Genomic DNA, 19,971 nt, shown 5'->3' with positions numbered 1-19,971 from the left:
CAGCTGAAATCCTGAGACCAGACGAAATCCAGGTCTCCTTCTCCTCTGCCGTCTTGCTCCACCCCCACCTATATGGATTTCTCTTTGAAAGGAGAGTGCAGAGAGTATAGAGGGAGACAGGGGTCAGAGGGAACATTTATGGATGATGAGTATTTCCATTTGCTTGATTATGCTCATACTTTTGCAGGCACATGCGTGTGTGTGTATGTATGTCAAAACGTATCAGATCATACACCTTAAATATATAGTTTTTGTATATTAATTATGTCTCAATAAAGTTTAAAAATTAAAATCAGAAACCAAGAGCAACCTGTTCTGCGTGACTTATCCTCTATAATTTTCAAAGACTTTATTTTTTGAGGCAATTTAAGGTTTATATATATATATATATATATATATATACACACACATATGTACATGCTATATATATGATGTATATATAAACATTTAATCAAATGCATTGTTATTATTTTTAACAAATTGTAATGTGTTAGATCAATTAAGATTAAGAAAAATACGTCTTTTTTTGTCTTCATTTATTCCTTCTTCAGTGTTCTTCCTTTATGTAGATCCAAGTTTCTCACCTATATTAATTTCCTTCTCTCTAAAGAATCTTTTTAAAAACATTTATTGCAAAGCAGGTAACAAATTCCATCAATTTTTGTTTGTCTGATAAAGCCTTTATTTCTCCTAAAATTCTAAAGGATAATTTTACAGGGTACAGAATTTAGGCTAATTGTATGAACAACATTTGTGAACATTTCAAGTATTTCACTCCACTCTCATCTTGCTTCTTGGTTTCTGAGAAAAACTTGGATATAATTCTTATCTTTGTCCCTTTATAAGTAAGGTGTTTTTTCCCTTGTGGTTTCCTATGGGATTTTTTCTTTGTCTTTGATTTTCTGTAATTTGAAATTTATATACTTAAATGTAGTTTCTTTTTCTTTCTTTCTTTCTTTCTTTGTTTCTTTGTTTCTTACTTTCTTTCTTTCTCTCCCCTTCCTTCCTTCCTTTCTTTCTTTTACTTTCATTCTTTCTGGCTTTAATTCCACTTGGTATTCTCTGCGCTTCCTGGATCTGTGGTTTGGAGTCTGACATTAATTTGGGGAAACTCTGTCATTATTGCTTCAAATGTTTCTTCTGTTCTTTCTTCTCTTTTCTCTCCTTCTGGTATTCCTATATGTGTATGTTACACCGTTCATTGCCCCCACAGTCCTCGGATCTTCTGTTCTGTTTTATTCAGTCTTTGTTCTCTTTGCACTCCAGTTTTTGAGGATTCTACTGAGATATCCTCAGGCTCAGAGATTCTTTCCTCAGCCAGGTCCAGTCTATTAATAAACCCTTCAAAGACATTCTTTATTTCTGTTACAATGTTTTTGATCTCTAGCACTTCTTTGTCGTGATTAGAATACCCAGTTCTCTGCTCGCATTGCCCATCTGTTCTTGCATGCTGTCTGTTGTATCCATTAGAGTCATTTGCATATTAATCATAGTTGTCTTAAATTCCCTGCCTGATAATTTCAACATCCCTGCCACATCTGGTTTCTCTGCTTGCTCTGTCTCTTCAAATTTTGCTTTTTGCCTTTTGGTATGCCTTGTAATTAAAAAAAAAATTTTTAATTTATTTGTTTGTCACAGAGACAGAGAGAACACGTGCAGGGGGAGTGGGAGAGGGAGAAGCAGGCTCCCCACTGAGCAAGGAGCCCTAGGCGGGGTTCGATCCCAGGACGCTGGGATTACCCAGGCGCCCTTGCCTTGTAATTTTTACTGATGGCTGGACATGATGTATTGGATGCAAGGAACTGATATAAATAGGCCTTTGGTGATATAGAGGTGAGCTATAGAGGGAGGGGGAGTGTTCTATAGTCCTGGAATTAGGTCTCACTCTTCAAGTGAAAGGGTGTGTCTGGACCATGAACATCATAAGTGTTTCTCAGTCTTTCCTCCCCCCTCAAGTAGGACAAGATGGCTAAAGTAGGCTAGAATTGGGTATTTTTTTTCCCCAGGTCCATTAGGCTCTGATAATACCCAGCAGATTAGATGCTGGGTGACTAGTTTCCCCTGTGTTAAGGCACTGTTAAGAACAGAGTGCTCTGGTGTATTTCAAAATGGTTCCTTCTATTTACTGTGAGAATCTAGTCAAGTTTCTGGAGGTAAATCTCAAAATATTGCGGTGCCTCCCGATGACGGGTTCCCCTGGAGTTTTTAACTCTCGGAATTGTTCAAGCTAAGCCTGTTGCAATTCAACAATTATGGTTCCAGCTTTCCTATCCTAGTGCTGGTCCCTGGGGTAGTTCCCAGCAGTTCTATCATTCTATATTTTCACCAAAAATTTTACCAAAACTGTGCCTTTAGCATCTAATTTGAAAACTATCTTTTTGAGATAGTCATAGTAACTGATTCTTCCAATATATTTTACTTAATTTTCCTGGAAACAATGATCTCTTCTTGCCTTCAAAGTTAATAAGCTCATAAAATATTTAATTCAACTTAATAATAACAATAACAAAGTCAGATGACATAATCAGGTTTTGAACAGATATAGCTGAATCTTAGTAAGCATGTAACTGATCTGTTAGGTCCAAGAGTAGATACTAGTACCAAGGAGACCTCTACCTATCATAAGAAGTGTCGTCCTTGGGCATGAGTAAGCCCAAGTACTTACAGACTTAAGATAAATCCAGTAAGTAATTTAGATAGACTATACTTAGGAAATATTCCATTATGCTAGGTCCACAGTTGCATTAAGTATAGACTTACTACTAGCCTTAAAACTTTGACTTTAGCTTTTATAGTACAACAGTTAATCATTTTTACCATTTGCTCTTTAACATGAGAACTAATTCATCATGGTGGTGCAGTGTTCAGAGATGAGATCAGGTCCTCCTTAACACATGTGCACTTTGTATGTATAATTTACAACACACATCCAGTCAATGAAAAAGGAAATCTATACTATCACACATGGAATTGGAAGTAAGGGCCGGCCAATTGATATTTCACCATTTTAATCATGGCATCTCAAATCCCACAGAAGAATCATGTACATTAGAATAAATTTATGGAAGCCAAATAACTTCTGAATCTCTTCATTCTTTAAAAATATGCTTTGCACAAATGAATGTTAGATTAATGACCAATCCCCTTAAATAATTATACACTTTAAAAAAAGAGGGGAAAAAAAGAAAAAGAAAAAATCAAAAGCCACCAATGCTATTAAAATAAGAATGCATACTTCAGGGCTTTTTCACCATTTTCAGTTTTCCTATAAAACAGTTGCCAAGGGAACCTCGTGCTAAACAAAAACTGCTGTCAAATGTCATCAGTAAAGTGAGCTAACATCACCCATGGGATTCTTCTCTTGCAGGCCTTATTCATTACTTTCTAAATCTGTAAAGCTATCATTTCCAGGGTTTCTTTTGAGTACTGACATAAAAAGAAACAATCATAATTTGTAAGAGTGTCAGTGAAAAATACTCTCCCTCCTCCCAAAAAGTGCTGTTCTCAAAGTGAGAAAAGATTACAGTGCGCATCTCCTATCATTCCTTCAAGAACCAGGAGATATTAGTAGTTGCTTTCAAAACAAAAAAATAAAAACATATTGAAACTAAGTTAACGTAACCTCTTCCATAACTATGGGAAAGAACTCCCTATTGATGTATAGGAGAGGAAAAGACCCAGGATATGAAATACTTTTTGTTCTCGTTTCATTACTTGTTCTGTGGCCTGAATTGTTTCTGGGAGAAATGCTCAGTCCCCAGGAAAGTATTATGAACTGCCCCCCTAGTAAAGTCTCAGAGCTGTAAAGCACCCAACATGGCCCTAAAGAAAAGCTTGAGACAAAGAAAAAAAGGAAGAGTCAAGTAAGAGTGTGTCATGCACTGTCTTTGATCAATTGTTCCATAACTTCCAAATTACACTTATAATTGGAGGAAGTATAAAAGCTGGCCGAGGCATCCAGAGGGCATTGTGAGGACAAAGGCTTTGAAGGCAGATTCAAAGTGCAGGTTATCAGGTCCGTGTTTCCTACCTCACTTAGTCTAAATGTTTCTAAAGATTATTTTGTTTAGTACAATTTTTTGTCCTAAATCTAGGAATAATAGTTTTTCCCGGATAGTAATCTCATTTGGAATGATACGATGACCCTAACCTAAAAATTAGTAAATATTTAATAACTAGTAAATGCTACTAATATTATTAACATCATTGCTAAAATTGATAATAGATAGAGGATATCTATTTATCTTTAATTTTGGGGACGCCCGGGTGCCTCAGTTGGTTAAGCGTCTGCCTTTGGCTCAGGTCATGATCTCAGGGTCCTGGAATGGAGCCCTGCATTGAGCTCCCTGCTCAGTGGGGAGCCCGCCTCTCCCTCTCCCTCTGCTGCTCCCCCTGCTTGTGCTCTCTCTCTCTCTCTCAAATAAATAAAATCTTAAAAAAACTAAAATGTCTTTAATTTTTAAGTTAGATACTTTGAAAAATGCTAAAATTGTTTAAGCAATAAAACTACTGTTGTAACTTATGTGATTCAGCTGTTCTGTAGCAAAGTACTTGAAGTTATAGTCAAGGCATATAAAACTGAGTTCTTTCTTGTAATGAGACAATGTCTCTGCGGAAATGTGGATACAATGATACAGAACCAGTACATTAAAATATTCTTTGGATTATCTGTCTTTATTACTTAAAATAAAAGAGTTTAGTGCAGAAAATCTTCAGATCATAGAAAATCATAGTGACACTCAAATTATTTTTCTGTCATCAGGATGCCTCGTTAGTCCCAGCATCACCCAACCTTTCGGACAGGTCACTATTAGCTCAAATATTGAAGAGGAGTATCCATCAATGTGCACTAGGAGAGGGTTCCCAGTTTTTCTCTATAATACTTGATAATCTTTTCTGGTGGTTTGGATAGGATCTTTACAAAGTGAGAAAATTGCAAAAACAGAGGTATGAGGAAGCTGGGAATTAAGAGATCATTTTTTATAAAGCAATCACAAGCTATGATGAGATCAAATAAAGCACCAGACATACCAAGTGAGAGAACCAGGAGAAAGGGCCATAAGTGGTTATGTTAACTCTTGCTGTCACTGCTGTCAATCTAAATTCAAATCATACTCAGGATAAAACTAGAAATCAATGATTTCTTAGGAGAGGTTTGTGGATGGATATAGATGTGTAAAAGTAAAACACTTATACTTCAATATGCCTCTCTATTTTTTAATTTATTGTATAAAAAATCCAGCTTATTTACTTTCAAATATTAAGTTCCTGTATAAATAGAAAATATGGAAAACAAAGTGAAGCAAAATGATTGATATATTAGTGTGCTTTCCTCCAGTTTTAATTTCATTGATAAAAAATTTTTAATACTGTGATTTTAATGCGAAAAACATCTATGAAGTTATCCTGCTAAGCATAACAATGACTTGCACTGTCTTCCTCACTCACTGATTTAACTGGAAGACGTGGCTCCATTGTCGTCAATGGGCCAGTAGGTCCATCTTCCTCTCTGTTCTCATCAGAATTGTGGTCTAATCTGAACAAACAGTCGTTTAGTACCTTCAGTGTGATTTTATGCATATTCATATAGTTTAAAACATGAATTTATTTGCATGTCATAATATGTTGGCAGGTAAAAGTCATCATATTTTTCAGTCTAAAGCGAAGCTCTGTAAATGCTTCAAATAACTTTCCAATTTTACTTTGAAATGCCTTCTTTCTCTTCATGGTATGTTAAATGGGAAACTTTTTTCCCTAACAATTATTTTACTTATCACCAGATTCTTTAAAAAAATAAATAAAGCTCAACATCATTAATCAACAGGGAAATGCAAATCAAAGCCACAAGGAGATATCACCTCATACCTGTTAGAATGGCTAAAATCAAGAAGATAAGAAACAGGTATTGGTGTGGATGTGAAGAAAAAGGACCCCTCATGCACTGTTAGTGGAAATGTAAATTGGTGCAGCCACAGTGGAAAACAGTATGGAGGTTCCTCAAAAAATTAAAAATAGAAATACCATATGATCCAATAATTCTACTCTTAGGTATTTACCCAGGGAAAATGAAAACACTAACTCAAAAAGATATATGCACCCTTACGTTTATTGCAACATTATTTACAACAGCCAAGACATAGAAGCAACCCAAGCGTCCATCAGTAGGCAAATGGATAAGGAAGAAGAGGCATATATTTTATGGAATATTACACAACTATAAAAAAAAGAATGAGACCGTACCATTTGAGAAAACATGGATGGACCTAGAGGGTATTATGCTAAGTGAAATAAGTCAAACTGAGAAAGACAAATACCATATGATTCCACTCATAAATGGAATCTAAAAAAAATATAAATAAAAAGTAGAATCAGAACTATAAATACAGAGAACAAACTTAGAGTTGCCAGAGGGGAGGCAGGTGGGAGGTCAGGCAAAATGGGTGAAAAGGAAAGGGAGATACAGACCTCCAGTTACGGAATAAGTAAGTCATGAGAATAAAAAGCAGAGAATAAGGAAAAAAGTCAATGGTATTGTGAAAGCAATGTAACGGGACAGACGGTAGCTACACTTGTGAACAAAGCATCATGTATAAACTTGTCAAATCACTAACTTGTACACCTGAAACTAATGTAATATTGTGTGTCTACTCAAATTAAAAAAAAAGAATGCTTGTGTAATAATAATAATATAAAAAATAGAAATCCCTAGGTATTTCAGGTCAAATTGAGATTTTTTAATGATATGAATCAACATTATAGACAAAATTAATGAAGATTTCAGACTTCTGATAATTTTTTTTAAAGATTTTATTTATTTATTTGCCAGAGAGAGAGAGAGAGTGAGAGCACAAGCAGGGGGAGCGGCAGGCAGAGGGAGAAGCAGGCCTCCCGCTGAGCAGGGAGCCCGATGTGGGACTCGATCCCAGGACCCTGGGATCATGACCTGAGCCGAAGGCAGACGATTAACCGACTGAGCCACCCGGGAGCCCCTGATAAATTTTATTTGTAATAATCATTACCACACTTGCTAGTCTATAAAAAGAGCTGTCAGTTATAGTTCTACAATAAACTTGTGACTTAGGAAACATTTTTAAAAAGAGGAAAGACATAAATGTGCAACCCAGGAAAAAATTCAATTAATTTATTCTTTCTTCTATAAAAAAAAAAGCTTTTCTCCCAAACTATGGCATTTGTACATTAGAAAGTAGTGCAGGGGCGCTTGGGTGGCTCAGTCATTGAGTGTCTGCCTTCGGCTCAGGTCAAGATCCCTGAGTCCTGGGATCGAAGCCCACATTGGGCTCCCTGCTCTGTGGGAAGCCTGCTTCTCCCTCTCCCACTCCCCCTGCTTGTGTTCCTTCTCTTTCTGTGTCTTTCTCTGTCAAATAAATAGATAAAGTCTTAAAAAAAAAGTAGTGCAAAAATAGATGAAAAAATAAAATATAATAAAAACATTGGTCTCATAAATCATGCATAATCTTAGTTAAATTCAGTTAAATATAAGTGATTTTAACAAATGTAAGGGAGTTTTAAAAATGTTTATTTAAATATTAGTTTACTAAATATTCTTATGAAAAACAGCTTTAATATTTATGTAGCCCTCCCATGATCAAAAGCATGTTTAAGATACTGTCTTATTATGCACATTCCATCTGTTTCCCAGGCCTGGAGCTCCTAAGTCACCTAGGCGGCAGGAGAACAAGGTCTAATTCAGACCTGTGGGATTCTTCTGCCTATTAACTGTAGCGTGTGGGAAAATGACTTTTCTGGGCCTTACCTCTTTTTAATGAGTTTGTGATAATAAAATCTAGATCTTAGATTTGTTCTGGGGATTAAATTAGTTAATATGGTAAAGCTCGTAGACCTGTGATTGACAAGTAGTAAATATTTATTTTAAAACGCTGTAATGGAGTTTTTTAGCTAAAAGTTAGGACAAGTCCAGGATTACTTATTGAGAAGAAATGACTGAAGACATTTATCAAAGCACATCATAGGTGCAAAAGCATCCAGGGTATGTACCCTACTTTGCACTCCTACCAGCAGCAAACAAAGTGTTGCCTGTTCTTCAACATTTTATTGGAATTTTATTTCCTTTCTAGTATTATAAGGAAAATCTTTTAAATCACCTTTATTGATTTGATAAAAACATTCAACAATTTTTACACGTGCTTATTAGAATCCGCATTCCTTTTTCTTGTCATCAGGATACCTACATTCCTACAGCTTTTCTCGTGAAGTCCACAATATTTTGTAGGTTCCTGTGAAGTTGCCTCTATCTATCTACCATCTATCCAATTTTCAAAAGCTATGAATGCCTTCCCTGCTATTGTGTTGGAACTCCTCTTGCCTAAATTTTTTAGCTTTTCTTTCAAAATGTATGATGTGTAGAAGTACTTAGAGAGAGTTGATGTTATTGCTTTAGGTCATCCTGCCTTTGTCATTGTGAATCATGATTATTAAATATACTCCAACCAAAACTTACATACATATGCATGTGCATCCATTTCTGATAAATGTTGGTTGACTCCTCTTTATTTTGAATTTTTTTAAGATTTTTTTATTTATTCATTTGACAGAGCATGAGAGTGCACAAGCGGGGGAGCAGCAGAAGGAGAGGGAGAAGCAGGTACCCACTGAGCAGGAACCCCAGGCAGGACTCGATCCCGGGACCCTCAGATCATGATCTGAGCTGAAGGCAGATGCTTAACCAACTGAACCACCCAGGCACCCCTTTTTAAAAATTTGTATGGGATTGTCGTGTTGAATATTTTGAAAGGAATAATTTATTTATTTATTTATTTATTTATTTTGGTTTTTAAGCTCGATATATTTCTTTTTCTCATTAAAGTTTCAAAACCAAAAGCGGTTTTTCTTTGCAGCAAATATACATTAAAATACAGTCTCTGTACAGCCAAAGGCTCTGGGCCCTGGCTTGCCCTATGTCCCTGCACCTCCCTGGCCAAACCCAAAAATAAATACAGTGTTATTGCTCTGCAGGGCATAGAGGCAGTGCTCTCCCTACCCCCCAAGGAGGCTGGGTGGGAGCTGATGGGGGGCCCTGGCCACCCCAGGGGTCCAGGGGCTGGAGCCTGCTTGGAGTTATTGCTTCAAGTGGGGGGGCAGTAATGCCCAATGCAAATGATGAGGAGAGGAGAGAAGGGGGCAGGGGCCTTTGCTCTCCAAATCCCCCTCTGCTCTGGAGAGGGGGTTGGATTAAGCAGCAGCAAAAGCATGACCCACTGGGAGACTGTGGCCTCCACTCCCTTCCCTCCCTGAGATCAGGCTTCTGCCCCCCCGCCCTATGTCCCCTGCAGCCCCCTATGGCTTCCACAAGGCCCCCTACACTCTGGGGGCATGTTATGGCTTGCAAGGGACAGCACTGTGCCCGGAGCCTGGGCGCACACATTCCCAGCTTCTAAGACCCCTGGGCGTGGAGAGGGGAGGGCGTAAGGCCTGCTCCCAGGGGCTGATGGTAATGCCCTGGCCCTGCCAGCAGGCTGTGGCACTGCCCAGACCCCAGCTCTGCCCCCCTGGGGCTGACCCCATACTGGGAAGGTCCTGCCAGCACCCCCACCCATGCCCCCCCTTGCCTCAGTCCATCATGGCCTCGAGCATCTCCAAGAACAGCCTGTGCCCTCCAGCTTCACGCCATAGAAATGCGCCAGCACCTTGCCCGCTGTTTGGCCAAGGAGCGGTAGTGTGAGCAGCAATCTGCCCGACCGCCGCCACTCAGCACCCCTCCCCGGCCCACCCGGCCAGCTTCAGGCCTCGTGTAGAGCTTCTCACAGCTGCTCCACAGCCTCGGCATCCTCAATGTGCACAGTCTGAACTGGCAAGGGCAGGACCTTCAGCAGGACGTACTCCTCACGCTTTAGCCTCAGGGCCTGTTGTCGCCTCACCAGCTGCTGCAGGGCAGCCCCTAGCTCCCCCAAGCTAGCGGCACGCGTCCCCTCTTCAACCAGGACCAGGTCCTCGGAGAAGGCCAGCTCATCCTGCAGTGGCACTGAGCGCTGGGCCACATCCAACACCACGACCTCCATCCATACTCTCTGCAGGACTGACAGCTGGTCAGACAGTGACAGTGACGAGAAGCCTGGGATGCTCTTGGCCCAGCTGATGGTGACCACAATCTCTCGGTCAAAGAGGTCACAGAGGGTAGTCACAGCCAGGAGGTGTCCGTCAGGGCCCGCCGCGTCGGGCATGGCATATAGCTTCTCAGGTTCAACCGCCAGCCGGTGGGACACCAGTGCATTTACAGGGGCGGGTTTCCGAGGGCCTCCGGCTACCGCCAGGGGTCTGGCAGGGAAGGAGCCCGCGAAGGGCAGCGGGTCCACCTCTGGCCGCCGCTTGTACTTCTGCCGCCCACCTCGGACACGGTCCAGACGTACTCCCTCCTTGAGCATGCCCACCCGCCCGCACTTGGTGAAACGCCAGGCCTGGGAGGCCTGGGGTCTCCGCTTGGTGATCTCGCGCTCGTTGGAAGCCGGACAGCTGTACTCGATGCTCCGCTGGATGGTCCCCTTGAAGAAGGCTTTGCAGGCCTCACAGGTCGCCACACCATAGTGGTAGCCGAGGCCACATCCCCACAGACCAGGCAGAGGCTTTTGGGTAGGGAGCTGAGCACCAGCTTCGCACCACCCTGCTGGCCAGGCCCAGCCCCCTCCCCTTCCTCCTCTTCCTTGTGCCCTGGGAGGCAGCGGGTGGGAGCTGGGCCAGGGGCCAGGGCCACGGGGGGCGGGGGGCTCGGTCTCAGTCTCCGAGGAACACTCTGGGCTGTCAGGGCTGGCTGGCTGTGCCTTGATGTAGAGAGGCTCAGTGCCCACCACCTGGCTGGACATGGTGCTGGTCACCGGGGGCTCCGGCAGGGCGGGCGGGCAGGCATGGGGGCCGAGCGGCCCCGAGCGCCGGGGTGAGCCTGGGGCCGTTCGGGCCCCTCCTCCACCGCCCCCTTGGGCTGCACCACCCCGCCGAGCCGAGTCCCCTCACTCGGCGGCGCCGCCGGCGGCTTGTAGGACACAAAAGGTAGAAGGAGTAATTTGTTTTTGTATAATTTTTAATGAGACTAGCCAGTTGTACAGTCACTTTCTATATAATAAACCATGGAGAACTGTATTAAAATAGTCACATAAGGAGGCCAAATAGAATTATTCTGTAACAATGCTTAATTATTAGAGAACGTATGGGTATAACTATATAAATATATTAACTATTTAAAATACATATTCACATACTATTTTAAAATGCGTCTTCTTCTTGATAGATAGTAAAATGTAAGTAAACTATTGCAATCATCCAGGCAAAATATGATACAGGCCTCAATTAGGGTAGCTTTAGCAATAGAAATGGAGGCACCAGAATCCTGATTGGAGAAAGGGAAAAGAGAACAAGCCATGCATGCTTGCATTTTAGAATGGCTGTACATTGCTACCATTTAAAGAATTTCTGATGATTCTTCAATCAGGGAAGGATGCAAGACAGAAAGGAAAGTTGGACAGTCCTGTGCTCACAGGCTGGGGGACTGACTGCACTTCTTTTGACCACAACTGAAGAGCAATTTCAGCCAAACAAAGCAGTAACAGGTCTTCAGAACAAACTGTGCTAGACTGCACACCCTCTCAGCAGCATTCCAGCTCATTACGTGGCCCACCGGCCAGCGTAATCAATAACACTCACCATCTGTCCTTCTATTTTAGCTAGATTTTTCTTATTAACTAGGTGCCAAAATCATGAGTTCCAGTACTGCCGAACGAACGCATTTAACCAGCGAGCATGTATTTATCGTGGGCTAGCCATCAGCCAGACTGCTTTGGGTCTGGGGAAGCCAGCAGCTAACAAAATGGGAAAAAAATCTCTGCCCTTAGATGGTTATGGTTGGAAGGAAACATGTAGTACTAAAAAAGTAAATACATGGAATGCCTTGTACTGTGGATGTGACAATGATATGTTCCACGGAGAAAAGCAGGATTAGGGAGGAATATTCAGGAGGACGGGAGGATAAGGTCTTGTGATGACCATGGCAGTTTTAAATATGCAAATAAGGGAAGACCTAGCAGGAGCGGGACATTGCAGCAGATGCTCTAAGCCCTTGCGGGTGGAGCTGGAGTGGGTACGGTTAGGTCTTGGGGGCTGAAAGAGAAGCAAATGCGAACACCCTGCAAGGTGAGGGTGCCTGGGGTTTTCAAGAAAGGTGAGGAGGCCAGCGTGGCCTGAGCAGAAGGACAGTAGAGGTTCCAGTGAGCCATGAGCTCAGAGCGAGTAATGGAAGTGGGCATCTATGTGCATTCAGCATACTGGGAAAACTTGAAAACTTTAATGACTGTCGTCCAAAATATGGGCGCTCAGAGGCAAAATTCCCTGCTCTCTGCTCCACTGATAACTATTAATATCAAAGGCCAAATTAAACAATGTTGATGGGTGGGAGGCCTGAAGACCTCCAAAGTATTAACTTTACTGTGAAACCTGGTAAATGGGAGGCAGCTTAACCCATCAGCTCAATGAAGAAGAGAAATGTCATTTACGTCATTGGAAAAATGTATTTTTACTTCTAAATATTGAGTATTACATAAGGACAGCTATTTGGAAATCCCCAGCAGGTGGTCTGAAAAAAATCAGGAAAAAAGTCTATTAATGACAATGTACTCTGAAAAACATTTCAATTAATGAAAGTATACTAAAATTATATTTTAATAAAAAGATTTCCATAGTACAAAAAACATTTGTATTTGGAAAAAATAGGAAATTTAGTTGGATAAACATCATTTAGGTTTTCATTATTTACAACATCTTCAGATAAATGCAAGACTCTATGTTGATAATATGGACTAAAAGCACTAATGTACTTTCATATGCATATCACTCATAGCGATGATCACGGTGGTCCCACAGTATGAGAAACCACGGTAACAGAGCCACTCAGAGCATTCTATCCACTGCTACTTGTATCTGTGCGGGTATGCTTCCTATCCTATCTCAACAAATTATAATTCTGATTCCCTATCATTTCTAAATACGATATGTTTAACACAAAGTAGGTGAGACTAAATAAAGCAGGATAATTCTTTGCTTCTGATTTAATAAAACTTATGATAGACAAAATGAGAAAGGGTATCCTATGTCACCCTGATTTTAAAGAGTACAATATATAGGAGATAATCACATTTCCCCACAATTCCTGTGCTATTTTTGTGTTAATGCCCTACTCCACAAAATAAGGTATTTCTGCAAAATAACTAATTTCAAAAACTATTTTTGGAGTTTGACAAACATTGGCTCATACACAAATATTTCCTGTAGAACTGAATATTTTAAAATGTTCATACAGCGGTGGTCTAAGTTTGATAGTAAGAAAGTGAGTGAAAGATATGAAGAAATGCCTCTCCTAACTAGAGAAAACCTGATTCTGAGTCTAGCAAAAGCTAAATATGAATTCCAAACACATAATCTTTAACCATATGAAATGCAGTTAACACATTTATCCTTTATTGTATTTGTTTCAGAGAATAGTCATGAATTTTTCCAAATGTTTAGAGTTGTCTGAAGGAAGCACACTTTTAAAAAAAAAAGTTTATTTTTCAATATATTGTTATTTCAAGTGAGTTAAATGTCAATTTTGGGGGAGAAAATATAGCTATAAATATGAAAAGGCATATAAAAAAGTACTCAAAAGCAAGATGAACTATATAGTCTAAAATATTATCAATTTTATTCTTTTGAATATATTTCCAAATATGATTTGCTCAAAGATTATTTTCTTGTTGAGACTCAATTTCTATTTAGACAGAGAAAAAGCTCTTATGGGGAATACAATACAGCACAATTGCTTCAAATTATACCAACTCATATATTGGTATTTTGCTAGGAAAAATCAATGGCAGCAACCAATTCTTTACAATAGTTTCATTAAAAATCACCTCTGCGGTCTGTTATTTTCTTCCTGAAGTCAAAGGAAAAGAACACTCTTATTTTATGTTTTCTGACCAACCACCGGCTTCAATTAAAATCTTTAGCTGGATACATTCACTCCGAAGGAGAGGAAATCAAAATATATTGCTTATCCTGCTCTAAACCAATAGCTGGGATTCCTGGAATTACTTCAGTGGCTTAATAATTGGCACATTTAGATCCCAATATTATGTGCCCCTCGTGGCATCTGAAAAATCGAGCAAAATCATATAGAACATATTTTATTTATTTATTTGGTGGTTTAGATAAGTAGTTATGAGGAAGATATTTGCTCATAGGATTGATTCCCCAGGAAGTGTCAAATGTCTTATCTCAAAATTGAAAATTTTAGTTATTCATTCAAGAACACTCAATTCTAGCACTATGCTGGGCAGTGGTGAAACCATGTTGAATCAAACAGAGGAGTTAATAGATGCATTTGGCTTCTTAGCTATGAATATATATTAGGGGAGAAAACAGCCAGTAAGGGAATGTGACAAATAAATATAAAATTTAAACTCTAAAAATAATATCCCAGATGGTTATGCTATGTCATGAGACCATATAATGAGATAATTTGGACTCAAGGCAAGAAAGTCTGGGGGGAAATTTCTCTGAGAAAGTGATGATGGGTAGGAAGAAGAGCAGGAGGTAACCAGGCAAATAGGAAGTGAACTGTTTCAGGAAGAAACAGATGACAAGGAATTCAAGGACTGGGAAACAATCCATGGGGCATAAGGAGAGCAGACCGGCCATGTATGAGCAAGCAGTGCATAGGGCGTGGCACCTGTCAGCTAGTACCAGCTGCACTGATGTTTAAATTTTCAATCAAAAAGCAATGGGTATTACATCAGAGATTTTGTCCTAATCAGACCTGCAATTTGAAAAGAGCATTTGAAACAGCAGTATGGATATCAGCTGCTGGTCACCTGCTCTGTGGTGCCAGGCCTCCCCTGACTAGTTGACGTTCAGGCCAGTGACCGACACACCCTGACTCTTCACCATGTCCCAACGTGGACTAAAAGCTGTCCATGAGATCTGGCTTCCTGAGTAGCTTTAAAGGTGATCTACAGTGTATTTTAAAATTCCAGGAGAGGGTGGGGGGATGGGTTAACCTGGTGATGGGTAGTAAGGAGGGCACATTCTGCGTGGAGCACTGGGTGTTATGCACAAACAATGAAACATGGAACACTACATCAAAAACTAATGATGTAATGTATGGTGATTAACACAACAATAAAAAACTAAAAAAATAAAATAAAATAAAATTCCAGGAGAGTTAAAGCCACATGGGGGAAAAAGAAGGCAGCTAAGTTACCGTCTTCCGGTTTCCTGTCATCCATGCACTACTCAGACACCATCTCCCCATGCAACTGCGTCAGCAGCCACCAGAAGATACAGACCCATCAGCAGCCTGCACCTCCGGGGGCTTGCTTTGAGTCAGGGGTCAGCATGGGGATGTCAGACTCATGGGGCTTCATCTCTGCAATGAAGCATCATTCCATTCCTTGAGGCAAATCAGCTCTCCCGGAAAGTAGAGAGAGATTAAAAAGACAAAGTTTTATAAAGTAAAATCAACAAGACTCAACGGTAGACTGGATTTGGGGAGAGAAAACTGATGTGACAGGATGAACATACGTGAGAGAACGGGGTGAAGGAAGACAGGATAGACCAGGCTGTGGAGCATAGCACAGACGCTATCTTGGATGTGTTGAGCTTGGTGGGAACAGCCCATGGATTTAAAGTCTGGTGGATAGGTTTTAGCTGGAGACACAAAGGTGTACGTCCGCATATAGGCTGTGAATGCAGCGCCAGTGTGCCTGGTGGGCTCGCTTGGAGCCACATGGGAAAATAGCCCAAAGCAATCAATCGTCAAGGAGGTCCAACATGTATACTTTGAGTAAATCCTGATAATGTTTCACGTCATTCAGTGGCAACAAAAAACCAATCAATCAATTAATTAAAACTAAATCAGGCAAATGAAGAAAATGTGTCAAAAGTGAATTATTGGTATATCTGGGTGAAAGGTATACAGCTGCTCATGGTTTCATTTTTTTCAACATTTCTCTAAGTTTCCTTTTCTTTTTTTTTAATAAAAAGAGAAAGAGGGTATAGTTAACATGAGCACATACTGTTCTACTATTTATTTAGAAGAGAAATGACCATGGTGGTTAATTTTCTATGTCAACTAGACTGGACCAAAGGGTGTCCAAATAGCTGGTAAAACATTATTTCTGGATGTGTGTGCAAGGGTATCTCTGGAAAACATTAGCATTTGAATCAGTGGACTCACTAAAGTAGACTGACTTCCCTCATGTGGATGGGCTTCATCCAACTCATCCAGGGCCTGAATAAAACAAAAAGGCAGAGGAAGAAGGAGTTCGCTTCATTTTGCCTCCTGCGTGCCTGCCTCTGCTGAGACATTGGTTTCCTGCCCTTGAACTGAGATGTACACCATCAGCTCCCCTCATTCTCAGACTCAGACTGGACTATACCACCAGCTCTCCTGGGTCCTCAGTTTGCAGACGGCCAGCTGTGGGACTTCTCAGCCTCCATGATCATGGAAGCTAATTCCCCATAATAAATCCTCAATGAATATGTGAAAATGGGGGAAAACAGACTGATTATGGGAAGCTCTTCACAAAAGTTTGGTTACAGCATTTATAAAACTGCCTTAAAAAGCTGTTATTCAAATTATTAAAGGTTAACAGAAGTATCATTAGACACCATAGAAAAAATAATTTGTAATTATATTTTAATATATGTTTTTAAAATCTGTGAATTACTCTTTTGTGTGGTAGTCAATGGAGGCAATTCTGTCAAAAAAAAAAAAAAAGAGAAGAAAGAGCTACATCATCCATATTATAGTCAACCCTTGAACAACATGAGGATTAGGAGCACCAACCCCCAACATGATCAAAAATCCACATATAACTTCTGACTCCCCAAAGACAACTACCAACAGCCTACTGTTGACCAGAAGTCTTACTGATAACATAAACAATCAATTAATATATATTTTGTATGTTTTATATATATATATATAATACACTGCATTCTTAAAGTAAGCTAGAGAAGAGAAAACATTATTAAGAAAATTAAAGGAAGAGAAAGTATATTTACAGTATGTACTGTATCGAAGAAATCTGCATATAAATGGACCCACATAGTTCAGACTCATATTGTTTCAGGGGCAACTATGTATATGCCCACCATAGAATGACATATAAGAAAAATCCTTAGCAACACTACAATCTGCCTAGACATATAAGTCCACTAAAATAAAAAAATAAAATTAATTGTATGTTATAAAATTTATTTGATAAGCATATATCGTTGTTAGATTATTCCAAGGGACAATTAATTTTTCTGAAAAAATGTGATTTAAAAAATCCCACTATATTTTACTATAGCTATGGCTGTTCCAAAGGCAGATGTAGCCAAATACAGACAGCAGTCCCAATTAGTGTCTGACCTAGGTCAAATCACTTTTTTGGTAGCTGCTTAATGAGCAAAGTAATACAAAATGTCCTCAAAGATGTTGGAACAATAGTTGCAAGCCCATGAAATGACATTTAGAGAACTTGTCAAAATTAATAGAAAGGGTATTGCATTAAGTTCTAGTTATGACATTGTTTAATAAAAAGATCTCATCTTCATAGTTAAACTCATTTTTACCCAAATCATTTAAGTAAATTAGTTTGGGCAATGTAACATCACATATATATTAAAGTAAGCTATGACAACGGTTTTAATGAAGAGTGTCCAAGGATTTGCTAGCAGTCGGCCAATCAAACCAAATAGCATAATTGAGGTGAAACCTTTGTATATCGAGGACACCGTATTTTAAAATACACAAAGATCTAACTAGGAATACATAACCTGAGAACATGTATCATAAAGTTTTCTTGTCCAGTCACTGCTTACTGAGCGTGAATCAAAAAGGTTTAAAATTTTATACGTTTGCAATTAGCACATCAGTCTTAATGTACCATTTTCACCTAAATGAGCATTGGTGTAAAGAGAAGTGCTATTGTGTTTCACGTTGTCCATAAGTCACTAAAGACTAATTTATAATGAATATAGAGCAATACCTATATTACATTTATTTAATTTATTTATACGTTTATTAGTACATTTAGGTTGTAATTGTTTTTTAACTGCACGGGACTGAAAGCAATTACGGCAACAATGAAAACATGCCTCTGATAGTCTCTGCTGTGAAGAATACACGTGAGGGCACAGTTACTGGGCTCTGGAATCTGTCACTGCTTGCAGGGGAAGGTTCCCAGCCAACATTGAGCATATCAGGGATACCGAGGCAAACACATTCAGGAGACAGGACATTCTGACAAGAAACTTTGATAAAACTTTTTTTTTTTAATTTTTTTATTGTTATGTTAATCACCATATATTACATCATTAGTTTTTGATGCAGTGTTCCATGATTCATTGTTTGTTCATAACACCCAGTGCTCCATGCACTGGCACCATCTCCACTGGCCTTGGCAAGACTTTTCTAGAAGTGCACGCCAATCTACAAGCCCTCTTTCCTGCATGCACATCAGACCAGTATCTTGGCCTCCCCAGCCCAGAGCCCCCACAGGCTCTTCTCCCCTCTCCGTTTCAACTCATGGGCATATACCCCCCCGAAATTTCTTGTAAATTTAATTCTTAATCTTGGTGTATACTTCTGGGAAGGTCGGGGCTGAACTTTCATTGTTTAGAACAACTTCATGAGGAACTGAATAATGTAATCAGAATTTTTAGATCTCCATTGGCTCTTAGAGATCATTTCATTTCACATAGGCAAGGGGGAAAAAGAGCCTGGAGAGGTTGAATGAGTTTTCCCAGTAAACACGGTTATTGAAATGATCCAAGACTAACTACACCAATTGGCGCTTCGTTTTATTTCGAATCCAGTACTAACAAAATACAACTGTAGGCAGAAGGTAAATTGTGTCCCGAAGCTGGGTGATATCCACATCACCTCTGGGAAGAAAAATCCACTGCTGTTGTTATGACAAAACAACATCACTGCAACCAAGTTATTACGGTGTCATTGCCCAAAGGAACAGAACAGAAACTCCAGAAGACACTGTTGAGGATTCCATTCCTGTTTATAGAGGTCCTAAATAATAGGATCTTTTTTTTATTTTTTAACACCTTAAATATATTTATTATCATAAGTATTTTTTCATTTTAATGCATGACCATTACATGTCATATTTTCCCATTGATGACGTTATCAAAAGGATATTTTTATAATTTCTTACAAATCAATATTACTAAACAGTTAAACATTAGACTTCCAAGAACAGTTGCACCAAACTACAAGGCAGCTTAAATACGAATTCATTCAAAATTGCATCCTCTGCCTACCCAGCAAATGAGAAGTTAACATCACCTTCTTTCTTTTCCCTCTGGTTCTCTATATCCATTTTGAAGTCTGATGAGCCATTTGAAAACAAATACTTCACAGAACAAATGACAGAAATAAGTAGAGTTCTGGAAACCACCTGCTTTTTTTCTATAAAATACCCTATCTTATTTTTAATAGTTTTTCACATAGTACAGAGAAAGAAGGAAAAACTTCCTTTCTGTTCTATAATACACTTTAGTTTTATTCATGTTACTTTCAAAGACATTCTATTTAATAAAAATATCCATACTTTCTAGATTAAAAACATAGAATGTGTAAATTAAGTTAGAATAAATAAGAATATATATTTGATACCCAAGAATATCACTAATGACCTCAAATGAGAAAAGATAAGCTTTTTTATAATTTGAGTACCACAATTTATTTGACAAATTCTAATTTCTGATTTTGTGGTTACACCTCAATTTTCCATTATTCATTAAATATAGAACAGAATAAAAAGGAACCACCAAAAAGCCCCATGATATTAGATGAGCCATTGTGCCACATTATAAATTCTCTTGAGTCTTTTATTTAAATAATATATAATTTTAGAGAGGAAATTATAATTCAGTGTTAATTTACACATTAGTTAATATATTTGAACCTAG

General features: G+C 39.2%; 1 pseudogene; it reads right to left on the bottom strand.

The window, feature by feature from the left end:
• Nucleotides 1-9,588: 9,588 nt before the first annotated feature.
• On the bottom strand, nucleotides 9,589-10,835 carry LOC112835242 (steroid hormone receptor ERR1 pseudogene; annotated as a pseudogene).
• Between the last annotated feature and the right edge of the window lie 9,136 nt (nucleotides 10,836-19,971).

Source organism: Callorhinus ursinus, unplaced genomic scaffold (genome assembly GCF_003265705.2).
Source record: "Callorhinus ursinus isolate GAN/ISIS: 27379988/994484 unplaced genomic scaffold, GSC_fseal_2.0 scaffold11, whole genome shotgun sequence".
In the NCBI taxonomy this organism is placed as follows: domain Eukaryota; kingdom Metazoa; phylum Chordata; class Mammalia; order Carnivora; family Otariidae; genus Callorhinus; species Callorhinus ursinus.
The sequence above is the reverse complement of the archived record's forward strand: the minus strand, read 5'-3'. Positions and strand labels throughout refer to the sequence as shown.